Source organism: Bombus flavifrons, chromosome 12 (genome assembly GCF_040668555.2).
Source record: "Bombus flavifrons isolate JBK064 chromosome 12, iyBomFlav1_principal, whole genome shotgun sequence".
NCBI classification, from domain to species: domain Eukaryota; kingdom Metazoa; phylum Arthropoda; class Insecta; order Hymenoptera; family Apidae; genus Bombus; species Bombus flavifrons.
The window spans coordinates 6,425,981-6,445,774 of record NC_138453.1 but is presented as its reverse complement, the minus strand read 5'-3'; positions in this window follow the sequence as shown (position 1 = coordinate 6,445,774).

The following is a 19,794-nucleotide window of genomic DNA, read 5'->3' as shown; positions in this document are numbered from 1 at the left end:
TGCGCCGGATACAGGAGACGAGTGGCTGGCGCCACGAATTTAACACTTGATTGTCCCGTCGAACAATTGTTTCGCCGGTATTATAGTAGGCTCACGCTCGTATCCTCTCCTCGAGAGGCAGACGGGAGGACGTACACGAGGAATGACTCACTCCTCAATCGAGGAGAAAACATATTAGCGATTGTCTTTACCAATTGGGGGATGTGGGTGATGGTTATCGCCGCACCGTGCCACGCTGGACAGAAAACGATACGTGAAACACGTCTACCGCAGCGATGAACGATATAATTCGAGATGATATTACTCGTTCGTAAAACAACCACACGCTGGTATGTGGGCAGACGCGAGCACACAATCGAAGGATTACGTATGAAAAAAGATGGAAAAAGAGAGGCAAGCAGATGGACCCCTGCGGGTAGGCGAACGATCGTTTTACAGTAAGCGTTCGCTATCTGGAAACAGATACGTCGTAATTGGGAAGAATTGGTCTAATTGAAACCGATTAATCCGGATCTTGACGAATCTTGCACTAGTGGATCGAACCATCGGTGATTTCGATTCGATCACGCGCTTGTTCCGATATTTTTCATCCGTTTAAAAACAATCTGATCCCTTCTGATAAAGCGTAAGACTTTGTTTATCGGACGCTAGAATCATCGAAACGAATGAAATTTATATATATATATATATATATATATATACAGCGTTAACTAACTAAGCTAAAGAATATCGATGCACGTCCGGAAAATTAAAAACTTTGAAGGCTACCGGGCGCAGGTAATACAATTTCGAAACTGTTAATTGACGTCTTTCGATCGAGACTGCATAACCAGAGAATAATATCAACAACATTACGAGTGCATTAGCGCACTCGATGCTTCTTCGAATCGCCGCACTCTTATCTAATCTTCGAGCGAACGATGGAACGGGTTCGCGATTTAAATCCGCGAAGATCGATGGATCCTCGACGTCGAACACATTCACAGACAAGCCGTGCACAGGGATCAATTAAATACTGGAGTCATTGATCACGGCAAGGCCGTTGTTCTGTTCTCCCAGACGAAAACAGTCTGACTACGCAGAGTTTTCGCTCGAGACGCTTTCATCAGCCTTGCACGACGATACTCACGGAACAAAGCTTCTACCATGTCATCGTCACGGGCGAAAAATCATTATCTCTTTGCTGGGTTACTGTGACATATAAACAAAATAGTTATTACTACGCCTAATCGCGGATTTGCTCGTCGGTAAAAACACTCCAGCTCGACCTAGACTACGTATCTCGAACGATTCGGTCACGTGTCACTGTATTCCACTGTGCTCTTTCTTCTTCGATATTTGCAGTTGCAGTGATTGGATGTCTCGCGTAGAATATTTGTACATAGAATATTTGTTCTATTGAATTATACTGATATATTCCACTGAGATATAAGGTGGTCCATTAATTCGGATATGCCTATTGTCCTTCCAATAGAATGATTCTATTATATTTCGCAATTTTTCGAACGGATAACCGTATTTTGAAAATTACTTAAGTTGCGATATTAAATTAAGAACAGTAAAAAAATTTAATCGATGAATTTAATTTAGACCGTTAGTAGAGAAAATTGGCATTATTTTGAAAAACAATACAAAAATTCAGGCATATCTGGGTTAAGGATACTTTTTCTGACCTACAGATCCAATAGCATTGAAGCGACAAAAAGGAAGGTCGGTGGAAAAGGTTCATATCGAGAAAGAAGAAGATCATGACGTACAATAACAACAAATTCTTGGAATATTTTCTACAAGCAAAAATCATCACTTTCTGTTTGAATCTAAATAAACCAGACGCGCCTCTATGTTAATAAATCCTAAACGATCTCAGCGACTTCCGTGATTAATGCTGCAAAATATCTCAATCTGGATTCTCTCTACTCCGAGACGAAATCATAGATCACACCAGAGGGAGAGTAACGTTATGGGGTATCGAAGTACCCTTTTGAACAGTTATCATCGAGAACGTCAGCCAAGTCGACCCTATTCGTCTCTCTTCATCTTCCACCAGCTCTCTTTTCCTCCTTCGTAGTCTGGCGTGAAACTGTTAATGAATATCAGCCCTAAATATCAATCCACAGGGATCCATGAGGGTGGCTGTATTCGTCGGTGCATATGTCTGTATATTATAGGGGATTACATAGCCCGTCGAAATTTACCGTGAAAGTCCCCATACGTGTACGTACGGGGCCCCGACCCTGGTCACGCTCGTTTGTCCCGCGTTAACTGTTCCCCTCTCTTTTTCACTTCCATCGACGATCATTGCAGTTCTCTTTCCTTCACGGTGGAAATTGTGCATCACGTCGTACCATATGCCAGCTCCCATCATACGTGAGTCAAGCCGTGCCTTCGAAAAGGGATGTCTTCTATGAAAATCTAATCGACCCACGACTTCATGACTTAATGCTTCCTATTGCGTTATAATGATTCGACACGAAGCAACATGTTAGATTTTAATTGTTAATAAATCGACAATCACGGCAATATGAACGCACTAGTAAACTAAAAATAATGTAATGATATTTAAATACGGTTTATGAAACGCTTAAACTTTCTCTACTTTACGAAGTGAGACTGAAAATAATTTTAATTGATGCTGCAACGGAAAGATGCGATTTCCTCAGTATCAGATACGGTTTATAAAACATTTAAGGATTTTTTTCTTCACGAAGCAAATATAAAAATAATCTTAATGGATGACGTAATTGCTCCTCCGCACTGTAAGGAAAAATATGTTTTTTTTCAGTATTGTATTCAACATTGTATGAACGATATCTCAGAAACGAGGAAGGGTTTAACGCTTCTTACTTCGATTTGTTCGTCCAACGCTATTGAAATCTTCCCGAAATTTCTAGCGGGGGACAACAGTTCGTAATTGGCAAAAGGGACGTCCTCCTCGTTCGCTCCTAAACTTCGGGATTACGTCAGTGGCTGAACGAAGCAGACGAGAGAGGCATATCCGGTTGGCTTAGATTGACTTGGCGCCAAGCGCTGCGCGTACGACTGCCGGAATTAAATGATTATTGGGTTATACACGACAGTCGGAACGAACTACGAACGTAGAAGAAGATCGACTCGCCGGCGAAACAAAGAAGAAAGATAGAAAGGAAAGAAAAGGAGAGAGTATTAGTTACGAAGCACTTCGGGGGTTAGTCTCGCTCGGTAGGAAGCCCAAAGTGAAAACCCGCATGACTCGCTCTGTCACCTAAAGACTCACTTTGACTGTTGGACCGCTCAGCCTCGAGCAATGCCCATACAAACCAATTGAATGCAAGTCGACCCCCGTTGAGGCAGGAATTAGGAAACCGGGCAAAACGATTAATTTTTATAAGCGTACACGTCGCGACACGGCTATTTTACGTTCGTGGAAATTCGTTGCTCCGGAAAAGTTGATAATCAGCGGGAAAGTAAAGGAGCTAAATTTAGCAGGGACGAAGGAAGACTTTATTGGTATATTTAATTAGAAATAATTATTAGACGATACCAGATATTCTCTGAGTTGCTCTGTGAATCTTTGGAGGTCGTTTCATCATTTATTTACTCGTTTTGTTTCATATCTCACTCTTAGTCTTCTGAATGTGATCTTCAATAATCGTGATAAATTATGGTTGCGCTATTTATAATGAGAAGTCTGGAATCGTGGACAGTGACATTATGTTAATGAAACATTGAAATTTTGTGGCTTTCATCATGAGACTTTGGAATTCTGTTGAATTTTACATGTTTATTAAGAGTCTATAAAATGTCTCAACAACACGTGACTATATCTTGCCTGGAACATTATCAAAATTGCAATTATGGACCAGCGAATTAAATAGAAAAGACACGACGATAATTCACTGTCGAATCCTCTAAGTTGATGCAAAATACCCACGGCTGTCTCTGACATAGCGTGCATATCTCTAAGTATACCGTGTATCCGTGTACACGTGGCAGAGTGAACCAGATCAAACGCAGTTTTACCAAACGACTGTACTTCCCTTCCTCATCTGAATTGATAATATCGACGTCAGCATATCAAAGACTACCCTTACGCTCGATCTTCTATCTCTGACGCACGTCTTCACCCATACAAGGATTCACAGACGAAGCGGAAGCTCTGTTCTCAGTATTTAAAGTGAAAGACAACGGCAAAGAGGAGTAAAGGATTCTCTAGATTCAAATAAGATCATCGTCATGAGGATATGCGAACTTGTGGGAACCGAGACATTCCGTTCGCCTGAGGGATACACAGCCGAAAATTTCCTTTCCAGCGATTTCAACAGTGAGCTTACCAAGTACTGGCAGCTTGACTCGCGAAATGTTGCCAGAAAATATTTGTCTATCCTTCGTTCTTGACCCTAAAACTAATAAAACAATATTGAAATATGTGGAACGAATTTTGTGATGTATCGACGTCTGGATGATATTTAATTTCAAGTTCAATACAAAAATTATATTGACTTATGACGTATAATTAAATAAACCATATGCACGTAATTAAATAAAAATATTGAACGAATACACATATTTTTGAAGTAAGATATTATTGGAAGATAAATGGCCATAACATGCCATCATTTAAAAAAAAAAGGTGATACAACTTCACTAAAAAGTTAGTGAGTACTTCCTTTAAACAAAAATTACATTTTCGCAAGATGTAGGAAGACCCTGTGCGTGACTATATATAAAATCACGTTTCTATACTAATGAAAATTAACATTAATTTTTACGATGTAAATACACATTTCTATCATCACCTTGACATGTTCGGTAATTTTAGTATTAAGGAATGATCATCTCTTCAAAAGCGAAAGGTTGCAAAAGTGAATATATTTGAAAGACTAGAAAATTGAAAAACCAACAGATACCTGTTTGAAAATATTCGTGATAAGTTCTGCTCCGCGATGATCGTCCAACTTGAAGCAACACACTCGATATGATTTACCATAATCACGGTAAAAAATTCATGAGATTTCGATGCGTCTACAAGCGGCAGCTCGGTGGCTGTAAGAGGGTTGTTGTTTATCTGAGTTTCCGCGACGAACCAGAGAATCGGATGTTACAATCTCTGCCACCTAGCTGGCAGAATGCTTCCACTAAAATAACGTTATATTATCCGGCGACGGTGCCACCTGAGCCGCTAAAAGCGTCGGTCCCGACGCGGCCATAACGCAACCTGGAGATTCGAGATTTACTTCGTGCGTAAAGTTGCGACTGGACCAAGTGGTCCAACCAAGATTTCATCCATTGGTATCTTCTCTTTCTCACTACCTCGATAAATGTGGATTTTAAGTGGTAAACGACCTAAATGCGAGAAATAAAGGTTCTAAAAAAAAAAGAAAGCAAAAAAAGAATTTTTGTGAATTTCACCATTATCATTTGAATATTATGGACTTTCAGTGTTTTATATATATCATTTGTACTTTTGTTCCGATGAAAATAGTCGACATTTTACTATTCTATCTTGTGATAGCTCTAAAAGCAAAAGCACACTATTCTAGAAATATCTTAAATAGATTTTTTATTTTATTTTCACCTACTTGTACTATATATATTACTATATATTTTATACTATATGTTTTGCAATGAAAAACACATTCTTTCATACTAAAAAATGTTATTTTATTTTCGAGGTGCTTACATCGTTTACCATTCTGATTCCTCAATTATATAATAATTTCAAGATAATTTGAATGAAATTAGATTTTCGAGGCAGCTAACGGAATCAACCACCACAAACAAGATTTTATGAACCTTGAATTAAAATTAGCGTTGCGAATAAGTCTTCTGGATGTACTTGAGTCACCCGTGACGAATAAGAATTCAATTTCTTAAGAGATGGTCGACGTTCGACAGCCGCGAAAATGGCGACGGTTAGAACAGTCGCGTCAATGAATCCGATTGATCGCAGATCAATGGGTCGTTGCCGCCGGACGATCGACTAATCTCGAGGGTCAAACGACGCCGGTCAAGTCGGACTTCCTTCGCCAGTTAACCCCGACGCTATTCTCAATCTCGACTCTGACTCATCCTCGTCATCATCATCGTTCGTTGTTGTTGACTTTATGTTCGTGCCTCCTTCTCCATCGTGCGCTTCTCCCAAACAGCAATGCCGTAAGAAAGAAGGCGCGTGTACATTGTAACATCACGATGATGTAATATATTCTCTAAACTGACCCTGATAGTTTTCGTGCTAGTATAGTGAGGTACTAATGTCTTCATCTATTCGTGTGTCTGTCAAACGTGGATGCAACAAGGAAGTATACTTGTTGAACGCCGAAGAACATGCAACCACACTCTTCAAAGTAGTAAGAAATCGTTTAGAAAAATTAGGAAACTTTATTAATATTGCAAATGCAAATTGTTCTTCGCTAGTGATTGAAAACGGTATGAAAGTTTATTCTTGATAATCACTGTGCGTGTGATTATTTTATAAAATATTCTCAGAATTAGAAGACAACTATTTAGACAATTAATTTGCAGCGCTATTGCAAATACAAGTTTTACTTTACAAGTGATGAAAAATAATATAAGAACCGTGAGATCTTGTATCCCTAAATAATATAATATTTGATTCTAGGTATTCTCAAAGTCGACGAGTAGTATAAAAACCTTGAAACCTTAAAATCATTAAAAATTTTTCAGCTATTTTCAAAATCAGAATGCCGTTGCGTGTAAAATTCGCGAATCCGCTAGAACTACGAATTTTTCTCTACGAACGCTGAAGAAAGGAATAAAAACCTTCTCTCGAGATTTCTAAACAATACCCTGGCTTTAAAGACACGACAAAATCCGAGTTCGGTGTCTCTTAACCGCGATATCCATAATAACCGAGTTAACCAGCGAAGGTATCATCATAGGGTCGATATTAACTGTCTGCAATATGAAACCCTCTTTACTCCCGAGATGATACGTGGAATAGAATCAACGGACAAAGTCGTAAACGACGTTAAAGGGAGTGAGGAACAAAGGGGAGGTGATTCGAGGCTCGCCTATGTTTGCCGAGCAATCAAGCCCAATCATTAACCCCTGGAAGCTCCGATGGATCGAACGTGTGGGCATACGATATATGAATAAACTCGTATGCGACGCTGAACCGCCGGTTTCTATACGTAGACGTTGCGGTAGAATTGTTGCGACGGCTCGTGGACAGGAAGTCCAGCTAATCAGGGGTAGTGAGTGGCAAACAGGGGTGCGGTTATACCCATCGGGGGTACCTAGTGCAGTACACCAGGGATTCGAGGACGAATCGCGAGACTTTGACGAAGACGAGGGCTAGTTTGTTCACGATCATTCGTCTCTATTCGCCGTTACGATCGTTAATTTAATTAGTCGTCAGTCTCTGATTAATCAGACAGGAAAAAAGGGTATGTATTCTTTCACCTAGATAGAAACAGCACACTCATCGTCCGCGTTCATCTCATCATCTGCTGAAAATCCATTTTATCCTTCTCTCTTTCTCTCTCTCTCTCTCTCTCTCGTTTTCTCTAGAGTTTGCGGTGCGTTCGCCTCTCGCGGCTTTGGTTTTAATTAAATTTTTTTGTCCCCAGCCAGAACTTCGCTGGCCTCGCGTGATAAACTGAAAGAATAAAGAAATCCTCGAGGAATATACCCGAGGTCCTTCGTCGAAGAACGAATCGCTAACATAATTTATGGAAAAAATTGTATTTAGCGATGCCAACAATTAATTCTTCCTTTCCCTCTTTCTTTTTTTTTATATTTGTGGGTGAAAATAGAACGAGGTAAACAGGAAACGATTGTTCGCCGAAAACGCGATGTGGCTCGCGATAAATAATACCAAAGTTTCATAACTGCTGCTACCGTTGGATAAATGGAAAGGGCTCGAGTTATTATCCGAAGGATTTTTTCCCCTCCTTCCTTCTTTTTCATCCCCCGCGGAAAAAAGGGCGGACGAACGAAGAAAAAGTGGCGCGTTAGAACCGCGGACTATAATAATAAGGCTGGTAATTCGCAGTTTGACGAGCTCTTACGGAACCCACGACTTAACTTTTCGAGCTTTCTTCGTCGTCTGCGCGATGTCTCCCCAGCGTGCTCGTCAATTAAAAAGCGAGCACCTGGACGCAGAAGGGTCGAAAGAAACTCGAGTGCTTCGTTTCAAAGGGAAGAAAAATCGTGGCACTGATTAACACTTGATGGGCCACTTAACACAAATTAACCTCGTCCTCTGATTAAACAATTTTTCATTGTATCGCATAAAGAAAATTAAAAAAAAAGGAAAAGTCCATTTTATACAGAGTTAACTGTAGCTATTGAAACCTACTTGTCCGAAGGATTAACGCTAACAGAAATATAAAATAAAAAAAGACAGAATGAGCGAAGCGAATGTGACCCCTTCTCGCTGGTGGCGTAACGTCCGGTTAATCGTATCGTCGTTTTTAATTTCAATTGGACAAACGCGCGGAAACAAAGTGGATTTGCAGGAACGAACGCACGAATAGCGGAGGGACAACGAGTAATTTACGAATCTGGATGATTACTCGCGGGAACAGAAAGAAGGGAGAGTACGTGTGAACCGGTCGGCGTCGACATAAAAACGCTCGCGTTCAGCTAATTTAAACGAAATTGTCGGAATAAACGGAACTGCATGCATCCCGTCGCTCCAGATGTTTCGTAAATGAATCCTGCCGCGACTACTACTAGCCTGCTATACTTTCGCGGCTCGACTGGCTAATTACTTCCCCTCCTGCTTCGTAGCCAGAGAACCGTAATAGAAAAAAGGAATGGTCTCTTATGAAAATATTACGACCACGTTATCCCTTCTCGCTTTATCCTACTCACCTTTTCTTGAGTTCTCTTCTTCTACATTATCAAATTCCCGTTACACGCATCGATGCTTCCGGTCTGGAGAACGAAGAGACTGATTCACTTCGCGCGAGGATGAAAAATTCGCGATCCAGCAGATACGTTCATCTGCCAAGCTGTACCTTACCAAGAAATCAATAGAATGTCTGTAAAATATTACCGATATATTTTTTAGTGTAAGATGAAAAAATATTTTTGAATACAGGTTCAAAATCTTGTACGATTGAGGTAATACCATTAAAGGAATTTTACAAGTCTCAAGTATAAACGAGATGGAAAGGTAACAGGTTTGGTATTAAAACAAACGAAATTTTGCAATTACAAACTACAAGTTATCCGATTATCCTATGTGCCGAACAATGATAGAAAGAAATGAAAAAAATAAGTCTATTACCTATAGCTTCTAATTTGCCAATTAACCGAAATATTATTATAATACATGAATATTTTAAGAAGAAGAAGAAAATGAGAAATACAAAGAAGATGGAGAACTAGAAACGAGAATTCATGAAGAATAAAACAATGAAGTACTTTGCTTGTTTGTAAAGACCCTTCTGAAGCGTAATTCCTTCAGGGATCCTGGAAAAGAATTATACTATACCTACCTACTAAAATACGACTAATCCATCTCTATATATAGTATATAATTTTTTTTATCAAGAATATCTTTATTTTAACAAATACCGCTTCGACATGATGTTCGCTTTCTTTAACTTTCGAAACTCAAAAGGGCAAAAATGTAACAGTTATACTAATAGTATTACTCAAATCAATAGCAGCGAATACATTAAGCGTTTCATCTATTAACAAAAACGTTACAGATGACACATGAGTCCTAAATGAAACTTCGCTTCAAGTGGACTAACAATAAGGCAATCCAGCCAGTAGCAAATTTCTTTCTCTTGAAATTTCATTAAAACCAACCGGCCGGAGCGATATCTTGTCCGAGCAAGCTAGACGAAGCTTAATTAAACCAGACTAGTGGGGGGATTCTGAGCTGACCACGCTCTATGTCCACTGGTGGATCATGTAAAAACCTCGTGTTTCAATTCCACGCATGCCGGAAACGCTCTGGACAACCGCTCTGAAAACGAACAAAAGGAAGAACACGAAGGACTATAGTGAAAACCAAAATATACCTAGCTTCAGGCAACTTGTGGTTTCCCCGAAGACACCGAGAAAGGATTTATTCCGTCGTAAACGGTAGCATCTAGCTTAAAATTCATTCTTGCCACAGGTTTTCGCATATCTTTCGAAATCAACGCGATATCTTGAAAATGGCTGGAAAACAGGGAATAGAGCCGGGGCTTAATTAAAACGAGGAACGAGCGAGTTTCGCTGTGTTATCATCGGCCACCGCATCGTATAACGGCGTGTTTCCATAATTCGCCCGAAAACCCAACCAGACACGGTGGTCAGCAACGGTGGTCAGCAACGTTAGTGGACCGTGGATCCAAACCACGGTTATTAACTGACCAGGATGAACGAGACACCGGGGACCAACCAGCCTGGTGAACACAAACTGCCGGATATAGACGCAGCCTCCTCGAATTCTGTTGCCGAAAGGATTGATGAGAGCGGCCGGAGCTGAACGAAACGCGTTCCAGTCTGTGTGTGCAACCTGTGTATGCCGCTGACAAACGAACCTCGCTGCAATTGAATTATTGACGCAATCATTCGGTTTATGCGCTCCTGAATATCTCGTGGTTTCCATTGGACGAGCGTGAAAATTCCATCCTTGGTTTCGTTCAAATAAGACTTTTAAAATTACTGAAGAAAGGAATGAAATTGGCAATAATTCGACCTATTAAAAGCTAAAATTGAGTTTATGTATCGGATATCTTTTGTGACATTTTATGATTTAGACTCCAGCGGTGAAAAACTTTGGAATCTAGAAATGTTGTCCTTGGTTTCAGTGAAACACTTCAATCTGAGTAAAGAATGAAATAAAATCAACGGTAATTTAAAAGGAAACTTGATTTATGCATGCTCAGATATTTTGTGACTTCAACTAGACAATTAGAAAAATTGTCACTAAGAGAGTTCTCCTTGGTTCCAGTCGAAGAATTTTAAATTTATGTAGAATAATTCGATAGAAGCTGAATTTTAATTCCCTATATATATTATATTTCCTACTAGATATCCTTATCCAAATAAGGCATTTAAATTCCTAGAAAAAATGGGTTGAAATCAATGATAATTCGAAAGAAGGTGAAGCGGTATTCGCGATGGCGACCCCTCATCAGGCTGCATAAAAGCAGGGTAAAAAAAAAGGGAGGCAGAGAGAACAGAGTCGAGCTGAGAGAAACCACCCCGAGTAAAGTCAACCGAGGATCTATCGTTCTCCAGGGAGTAAGTAGATCGTGCAGGTCGGAGATAGAGACCGACTGAAAAAAAAGGTACAGGAACGGAAGAGAAAAGGAGAGACAAAGAGGGAGAAACCAACGGAATTGAATCGAATTGGACCAACAGTGGTAGCGTGTTTGCAGGCAGTTCGTCCAAGGATATTTGTTCCGTACGTACCCGGGACCTTTGGAGACTCTGCTGTTGGGTGTAGCAAGAACGAAGGACGGGAACATAAAGCACCGACCCGGTCGAGGCACGTGGTGCATGCGAGTATTAAAGTCCACGTGGAAAGTCACGCTCGTCCCGCGAGACGCAAACCCGAATATGGGTGCGACCGTTCCCAGGAGAAGCTTGGCAACACACCCACGCTTGGCTAATTGTTTAAAATCTGATCGTACAGAAACGGTAGTACTAATTAACCAGTGACGTAACTCATTGCCCCTGGATGTGTGATTTATTCGTGGATATCGATCGCGACTGACATAGTTTCTTCCGTGATTAATTAAACCTACTTCAACTTAATTGCCATCACGCTACGACTCTTTAGGAAGAATCCTACAATAAGTATGTACGATGTTTGGAATATTCGTGCATAATTCACGTATCTCGTGTTATATTTCCATATCGGCACAGAAGAAAATCTTCAGACCCTTTTTTTAGTGTTTGATGTGGTTTTTTTATTACTGGTTCAGATCTCTTTATTTAGTATCCTTGCTCTGTTATTTTATTCTTGCTAAGCCCCCTTTTGTTGACCCATTTTCTTTTATTACTGTAATTCCCTTTTTTGGTGTCTCATTTTACCTTAATTCTCTTTCCGTTAAAGAAGGTAGAACACTACATACGCGATATTCAATGCCACTACTTGATCCTCTGATTTGGAATCTCGGTGCATTATAAAACCAGTTCAAGATACAATACTAGTTCATGGGGTTCAAGAAGCTGCAATACCATTTCATCGATCACGAAGATCCAAGTTAGCGGATCGTGATGATGCTAATAAAGATTTACGCTATAGCGTTTCACTATCGAATTGTCTGTATCGTTTCGATACTGGTTCGACAACGCAGTGTATTATCATGACGCGGTGCATCGAGATTGCGAGATGCCAAATATCTGTCCGTTGGTCATTGCCCGACCTACTTCAACAAATGTATCGGTACAAGTATCAATCGTTTATAGTTCACCGAGGTCGACAGAGATTGTTCAGCTCAATCGAAAGGAACCTAACCCGACCTCTCTCGTTCTTCTGGCATGCATTAAATCCAGCATGCGTCTAACGAAATCCAATCTAACTAACAATCAACCAACAACTGACTGATCCATCATCTAAAGCCAATGTAATATAACTACACAGAATGTTCTAAGAAAAACAGAATTAATTCAGAGCTCGTAGACCTCTTCACCAGTGGCGAATCATTTTTTCTTCTTTTTTTTCCAACGAAGATTGGAAGGTCCACCCTCGCGTATTCACATTCACCTTTGATTTATTCTCGAACCATTTGCACGCTTGCTGGCGGACGATCACAATGAAGCTTCAAACGATATCGTTTCGCCGCGGAAAGGGTAGTAGAAGCGCGATGAAAATGGGATTGAAAACCACCAGACTAATCTCCTTCTCCCGGCGTGTAGCCGTAATATCCACACCCACGCCCCTGAAACGCACAAACACACGTATATCCACGATCGTCCACCTGCACGATTCCCTCCACCCAGTGTTACTGTATTTTTCCACACAAAAACACTTTACATGTATACATGATCGTATGTTGAAACAGGCACGCAAACACTCACAAGCATTCCACACACGCGAGAACGTAGTCGAGGAGAGAACATATATTAAATGCGTGTACGTACTTGACGGTATGCGTGCTAGTCGCGCTACGAAGTGGGGCTGCCATTTAAATAAATGTTTAATCTCGCCCACCTCTTGACGCCCCCTTTGCACCCCGGGTAATATTCTCTCTGTTCTTCTCCGCGTCCTCGCTCGTTTCTTTTTTCCGCTTTCTACCCCATTCTCCTTCACTCCGCGGCTGAAGATAGCTGTACGAAAAAGCGTGGCCGATGAAGTGGAAAAAGAGGTGGCGGCAGATAGAAAAGCAGAAGAAGAAGTTAAAGGAGAAGAGAACATAGAGAAGGATCGAAGAAAGAGAACGAAAAGCTTTGTGGTGGTGAAAAGCAAGATAGTACAAGAGATAGAGAGAGAAGCAGAGTGCTGGAGAGGCAAGTAAAAAACCAATCGAGTCTGTGCAGTGGCTGCGTGCTACCTTCCCCCTCTAACATTCCATCCCTGTTTCCGCCCTGGACCGACCCCTGCAGCCATTTAACCTCTGCATTGCAAATGCCACCCCCTTTTCGCCACGGCCATCGGTCTGTATAAGGGCGGCCAAGGGGGTAGTGGAGGGGTTAGTACTCAGTCGAGCCGAGACTGTTATTTTAACGAAATATCTTTAAACGGTAGCCGAGGAGAAAGAGAGAAATAGAGGATGAACCCCCCTCGACAGTCAAGCCTGGAGGGAAGTGAACGTGAAAGAGCGAGGTTGGCGGGGGTGTGTGGGGTGGCTGGGAAGGAGGATGGTTAGCCTCGGACGAGCTCCGAGGCAGAGAGATGAAAGGATACCTAGTTACGGGATGAGGGCCCAACGGTTTAAAGGATTACCGGCCTGCCCATTATTCAAATGTATGCTAAACGCGCGCAGCGATGTACGCGATAGCCTTATCAACCCTCTTACGAGCCATCCTCGCTCGGAACCACACCGACGACGTGCTGCCGTATAGCATATGTGTATTTTACGGTGGCACGCCGCAATACCGGTATGCACCCGCCACATAGGCTGGAATTATCGATATGAAGCAGAGATGAAGTATCCCGGCACGAATACACCGACAGCTCGTTAATTCTAACCCGTTTTTCTCGCCCACTGACGAATGGAAATATGCCCTACAAAAGTGCTACAAATCGATATCCTTAAAATTGTAACAGTTCCTACAACGATCGGATACTTCATCGAGTTTGGTAGATTTCGCTGGCAAGAATGATACAATGGTATTTAGACAGAGAATACAGTAATTAAGCATCTAGCTGGCATGTAATGGCGAGAACGTGGGAAGGAAAGGCGAAGGGCCTTGTTCCTCGAAGATAAGAGAAAAAAAAAGGTGAGCATGGTGCTCTCTCTCCCTCTCTCTCGTCCCTCATGTACTTTTGTACACGTACTGGTTCAGTAGAAGGAGGAAAGAAAGAAAAAATTAGATCAGTCATTAAGCGAAGAACGATTTAATGAAGATGACCTCATACTCTCCGCAGCAAAGTTTGTACAGCCGTCTAAGCGGATTCTCACGTCAATCGCTGGCCGCGAGTCAAGTGGCGAGAATTGTCGGCAATTGTTTCCGAAATCCCGCGCAGATGCGCTCGCGCTCGCCGCTGCTCAAGCGCGTGTGCGTGCGCGAAATATCGTGTGAGTGACGCCGCGAGCACGCAAGCAACCACGGACGGTCCGGCCGCGCCGATCCTGATGTGTGAATCACTCGGCACAATTACGACAATTACCGGACCCGGTCGCAAGTCACCACACTATCCGCGTTTGCCGTTTCCCACGCCCTCTACTATTCACGCTTCACGCAAATCTCAAGCGTACTTTCCTCCGCCAAGCGTTCATTCGCCGGATGGTCCTTCTTCTGTCGTTTCATCTCCGGATGAACGAGTTTTAGCACGAAAAGAATAGTTGCTGGAGGGAGGGATCCTGCGGAGAAATCCTTGTAGTGGATGGTAGAATTTTATGCGTTAATTGGAAGTTTACGAGAGAACAGCGTAAAATGATGCATTGATCTTGATGAGACTTTGTGACTGATTGGGAAGACAGATGAATTTGACCTGTGGCAGACCGTTTCCGTAGAATGATGAATAGAGCAAGATGGTAATAAGTAGCAATGAAATATTCGACGTTTCTAAGATGGTATAAGACGGAGAACTTTTGCCATTGATTAAAGCTAATATTAATCCTGTTATATCTCTACAAGGTTCTTTGATCCGTTAATTTAATCGTCAAATATTAAAACATTTTTGATACGTAAAAACTGTACAAGACGTTATGTAGAAATTGATGTTTGAAGTATAAGTAGCGTTCTAAGATGATATGAGACTAGGAATTGTTCTCATTGATTGAACCTATTCTCTCATTTTGGTATTAACCTTGTTATATCCTTTAAAGCAACTTCCAGCCAGTTATATTTTTCTATCATTAGAAAAATTATTCAAGTTTATGAAAAATATAGAAGAATTGTTTTCAATAAACAATTCTATGCTGAAAATCGTCTTGAAATAAGTATCTCTTCTGGACATAATGCAATTATTACTAGTGCTTGGAGGATACAAATTCGAAGGCCATAGCAGGGTTAAAATTAATAAAATAATCGTACGTGTTTCTCCACCGCATAAGATGCATTCCTGTAAATAGAGATTTCGCAGGTGCACAAATGTTTCCTTTATGCCCACCAACTCTCGGCGTGCTCGGTATTGCGGCGCTATAATGGTAACTCGCTGAGCCACTTTGTCTCCGCATCCGCTTCCGCAGAGTTAATACTCACCAGTCTAGAAGGTCGAACTTCCTCGTTCTCAAACGGTGACAGTTTCAAGCGTACCAAGACAAATTCAATTTATCCGTTCCCTTTCGAACGGAATCTTATTAGAATCGAATGTCGACGAATATACACCGGTGCCTCGGAATCAACCCTAACGGATCAACGAAAGAAATCAATCCACGTCCCGCAGGAGTTGACATTTGACACCTTACTGCACCGTGCCAGTGATTGGCTGATTATGATCTCGGTAATCCGGATCGCAGTCTGCCAGGCTTGGACCACCCTCGACGTGATTGTCGAGTTCTAAAGCAAATACGCAGAACCACCCCCTGGCATTCGGTGTTTCGCGAGTCACACGGAGAACGCGACCCCAATTTTCGTGCACGCGTGCACCGCGTATGGCGATTACACGCGATTCCACTGGGCATTCTCGTCCACGGCACGAACGAAAATCCCGGCCATTTCAACGAGTAACATTCGGAAAACTCGTTGATCATAGTGGACATTCGTGCGTATACTTTGTCCAGCCTTGCGGAGGGTGCTCGTGCTGTAAATTATTAGAGATCTGTTCGCTTTGTAATTTATTTCTGTCATCCAGATGTTAATTGATTACCTGTAGTAGAATTTTTCTGAGAATAAATACGTAGATGATAGGGTGAAATTATTTTAGGTTGGATTTTTCTTCTTTTCGAAGAATATCTTTCTTCCTGGAATTTCAAAGATGACTGAAGCGATATAGCTGAAAGGTGCAAAGCTAAGAGAAAGACTTGGCAGAGGAGGTCGCAATCAAAATGGTAATCGCCGCGTACAAGGTGTAAGTCCATAGAAATTGGATGTGAGACTTAATATTACGGATCGCTAAAGAGTATTACGGAGGATTATCGGGGTAAAGTGACACCCCTGCCTCGGGGCTGCGGCAGCGTGCGGTGTGCAGTCTTAACAAAACACCGGGGAGTTAGCCGAGCCTTCTGTAAATATTGTTACCGCCACCCCGTCGGCAATTTCGCCAGCCATATGTTAGACTACGGATGTCCTTTTTACCGTTTTCGCGTATCTGCCTATATAAAGCCTCGATCTACTTTGGTTTCGTTTGCCTAAGAGGTTTGGACCAATGGTAAAAATATTCTTAATAGATATTCTATATTTTATTCCATCTTTGTGTTTGTCGTACGTTCCTTTTCGAAGCTAAATTCATCGACTATGTCTTTTTGTTTAGACAATTACAGAATAACAATAAATATTCTAGAAAAATTTCAGTTATCTTACGATCAGAGTTTGAAGGTGTTAAATAGATACATAATTCTTACTAATTATTTTATAAACTATTAAAAGTTTTGAAAAAATGACGAACAGATGAATTCTTTTTCTGTATTTATTTACCGCAATTATATCATAAACTTCAGGATAAATTTAAGAAATATACGTTTTATATACTGATTGTTTCGAACGCAAATTTAAAAAATTAGATACAAGCAATTCAAATGACCCGATCGATGTTCATTATGCTGATATAAAGCGTATATAGAGCAATAACTACGGGGTCGAAGAGGGTGAATCTCAAATTAGAAAGCAGCGAGGACGGAATGAATTAGCATTGCTTTCAAGTCGCTTTCTAATCTCGGCAACTGAACAAATTGCTACTGAATGATTAGTAACGAACGAATAGATGATCTAACCAGTTATTCAAGTGGATTTTGCGGGAACAGAAAAGACGTGGATAGATTCAAGGGGTGTAAAACGACGCCCTATCGTCATTGATGACACGTGGCATGGATTACGAGCATGTCACACGGTCAATTTCGAACGTCCAGTTAATACAATACGCTCAAAACGATACCTAATTGCTAAATCAAGTCTCTTGGAACCGTGATTATTATCGTAAACTTCATTTATTGACAAATATGATAATCAAATTACTACTATATTTATGCAAATTCATATTTTATGAACATAACTAGAAAAATGGGATCTAAACAGAGATTTATTTCATTTACTGAGTATTGCAACAAGTACTATACTTTAGATATTTTATATACTTTTGCATATGAAGACCATATGTGAAAAATATTATAAGTTTATTTCTATCGTTTTTTTGGTTTTTATGTCACTTGGTGACTAAAAGAGAGTATTTTAATACAGAGAAATCTAAAAATCTCTAATGATGAGCATAATACGAATAACAATGTTTACGAAGATGATTTTTAAATTTAACCTAAAATATCCAAAAAAGTATACAGATCTGCAACAATGGTTACGACAGATTGTAGATGATACGCCCGTACCATCCTTTCACTCATAGCTTTCGTAAACATAAATTTGCCATATATCCCGGAACCAGGATTTATTACCCATGAATCGAGGCGAAAGGGGCGGTTTACAATGGGCCAGCAAATTGCGGCCCGTTTATATCGATGGAGACGTTATGGGGGCGGAGGAGTTTGCCAGTGCGAACGAACAAGTGTGAAATCAGGTGCATCCATAATGCAAAGGGGTGGTTCGACGTCCGAAACTCACCCCTGACGCGATCGTAGCTCAGCCCCAACACTGGGGCCGAAATCAATTAGACACGCAGCTGAACGCTACATTTATTCTCAACGTGACGAAACACAAAACGGAAAATCGTCGTTCTAATTGTCCTAGGAGAAACTGTAACATTTACATGTGTTCTTGGACTGTAATATTAATTGAAATAAATTCTTAAGCATTGAAAATTAAAAGATATGCGATTCTCTGTACTACGATGCATAAATTTGTGCTTTTTTGATAGCATCTCTGTAGAGTTAGCATAAAAAAGTAAATCTCAGTTAACAACCAAAGTAAAAAAGGTTGACTGGTACAAAAAAGCAGAAAAAGGAGGAAAATGTAACAAGGATAAAATGCGCAGACAATTTTTTGCTATCAAGATTCTTCCGAAAGGTAATAAAATACATTTGATGCAGTTTAATGGTTGGTTCGAGAGGTTCCGAGAATTCCAGAGAAAACCGAACAAAATGCAAAGTCGTGCAAGATCGTAGATGGGAGGGGAAGGAATGACTCTAACTTGCTAAGAATTAAAGTGAATCGCTCGAGGGTAGCAGCTAAGGGTCGTAGCCTCTAGCGATTATACTAATAGTCGGGGCGTAGACAAGCTGATAGGGAGAATAAAGGCACAGCTAAGTTACTAATTGTTTTACACAGTGGAAACTTCGTTTGGTTAATTCTCGTGCGCATTTAACGCGTTTATTCTTTCGCGGCAAAAATCCAGGAAATTACTGCAATATACACTTCCTGGCGAAAGTTCGACGTTTTACTCGACAGATTAAATTTTCCACTGTAGACATTTGGAATACACTTAGAAAAATCTCGAAGAATGTTTACTTTCTTGTTCGAAATGTTCGATAGTGTTTCATACGAACTGAAGAAAAAAAATGTCATGCGTTTGAATGGTCGAACGATCGCGGATGTTGTATCGGCGATGTGGAAGGAAACTCAAGAGCGGAAAAGCGAACAATGGCCTTCTTCCTGGCAGGTTGATCCTGCTTGAGTAATGTTGAAATCTGGGGCGTTCCTGGGAAAGACCACCTGACCTCAGCGTCCCTTCGTCAGCGTCGTTGCACCCCCTTGGACGAGTCATTCCCGTTTTCTCGGCAAGTATCCAACATCGGATTAATGACATTGGCGATGGCGTTACGTCTTGACGCGATACACTACGTATAATCGAATGTTCATCCTTTTTAATCTTCTTTAAAACTCGAAAGACTTTGTCGATCCGTAAATCTACCAGCTCTCCGTCGACCAGACCAACAAAACAGATTAAGTTCTGGTCGACGAGCAATCAATTAAACGGGATATCTCGGTGCAAACGATAAGGCCTCTGGTGGACTTAACGCATTTCCTTCGGTATTAAATCGGTTATAACGTTTTGAAATCGATATTCTGTTCTCCTCGAGACGTATTACGAGCTATTTCCCATCTTGGCTGAAAGTCGAAAATATTGGAATTTCGACACGACGCTGAAACGTTTCCCCGGGACCGGGTGGAAGCTGTTTGGGG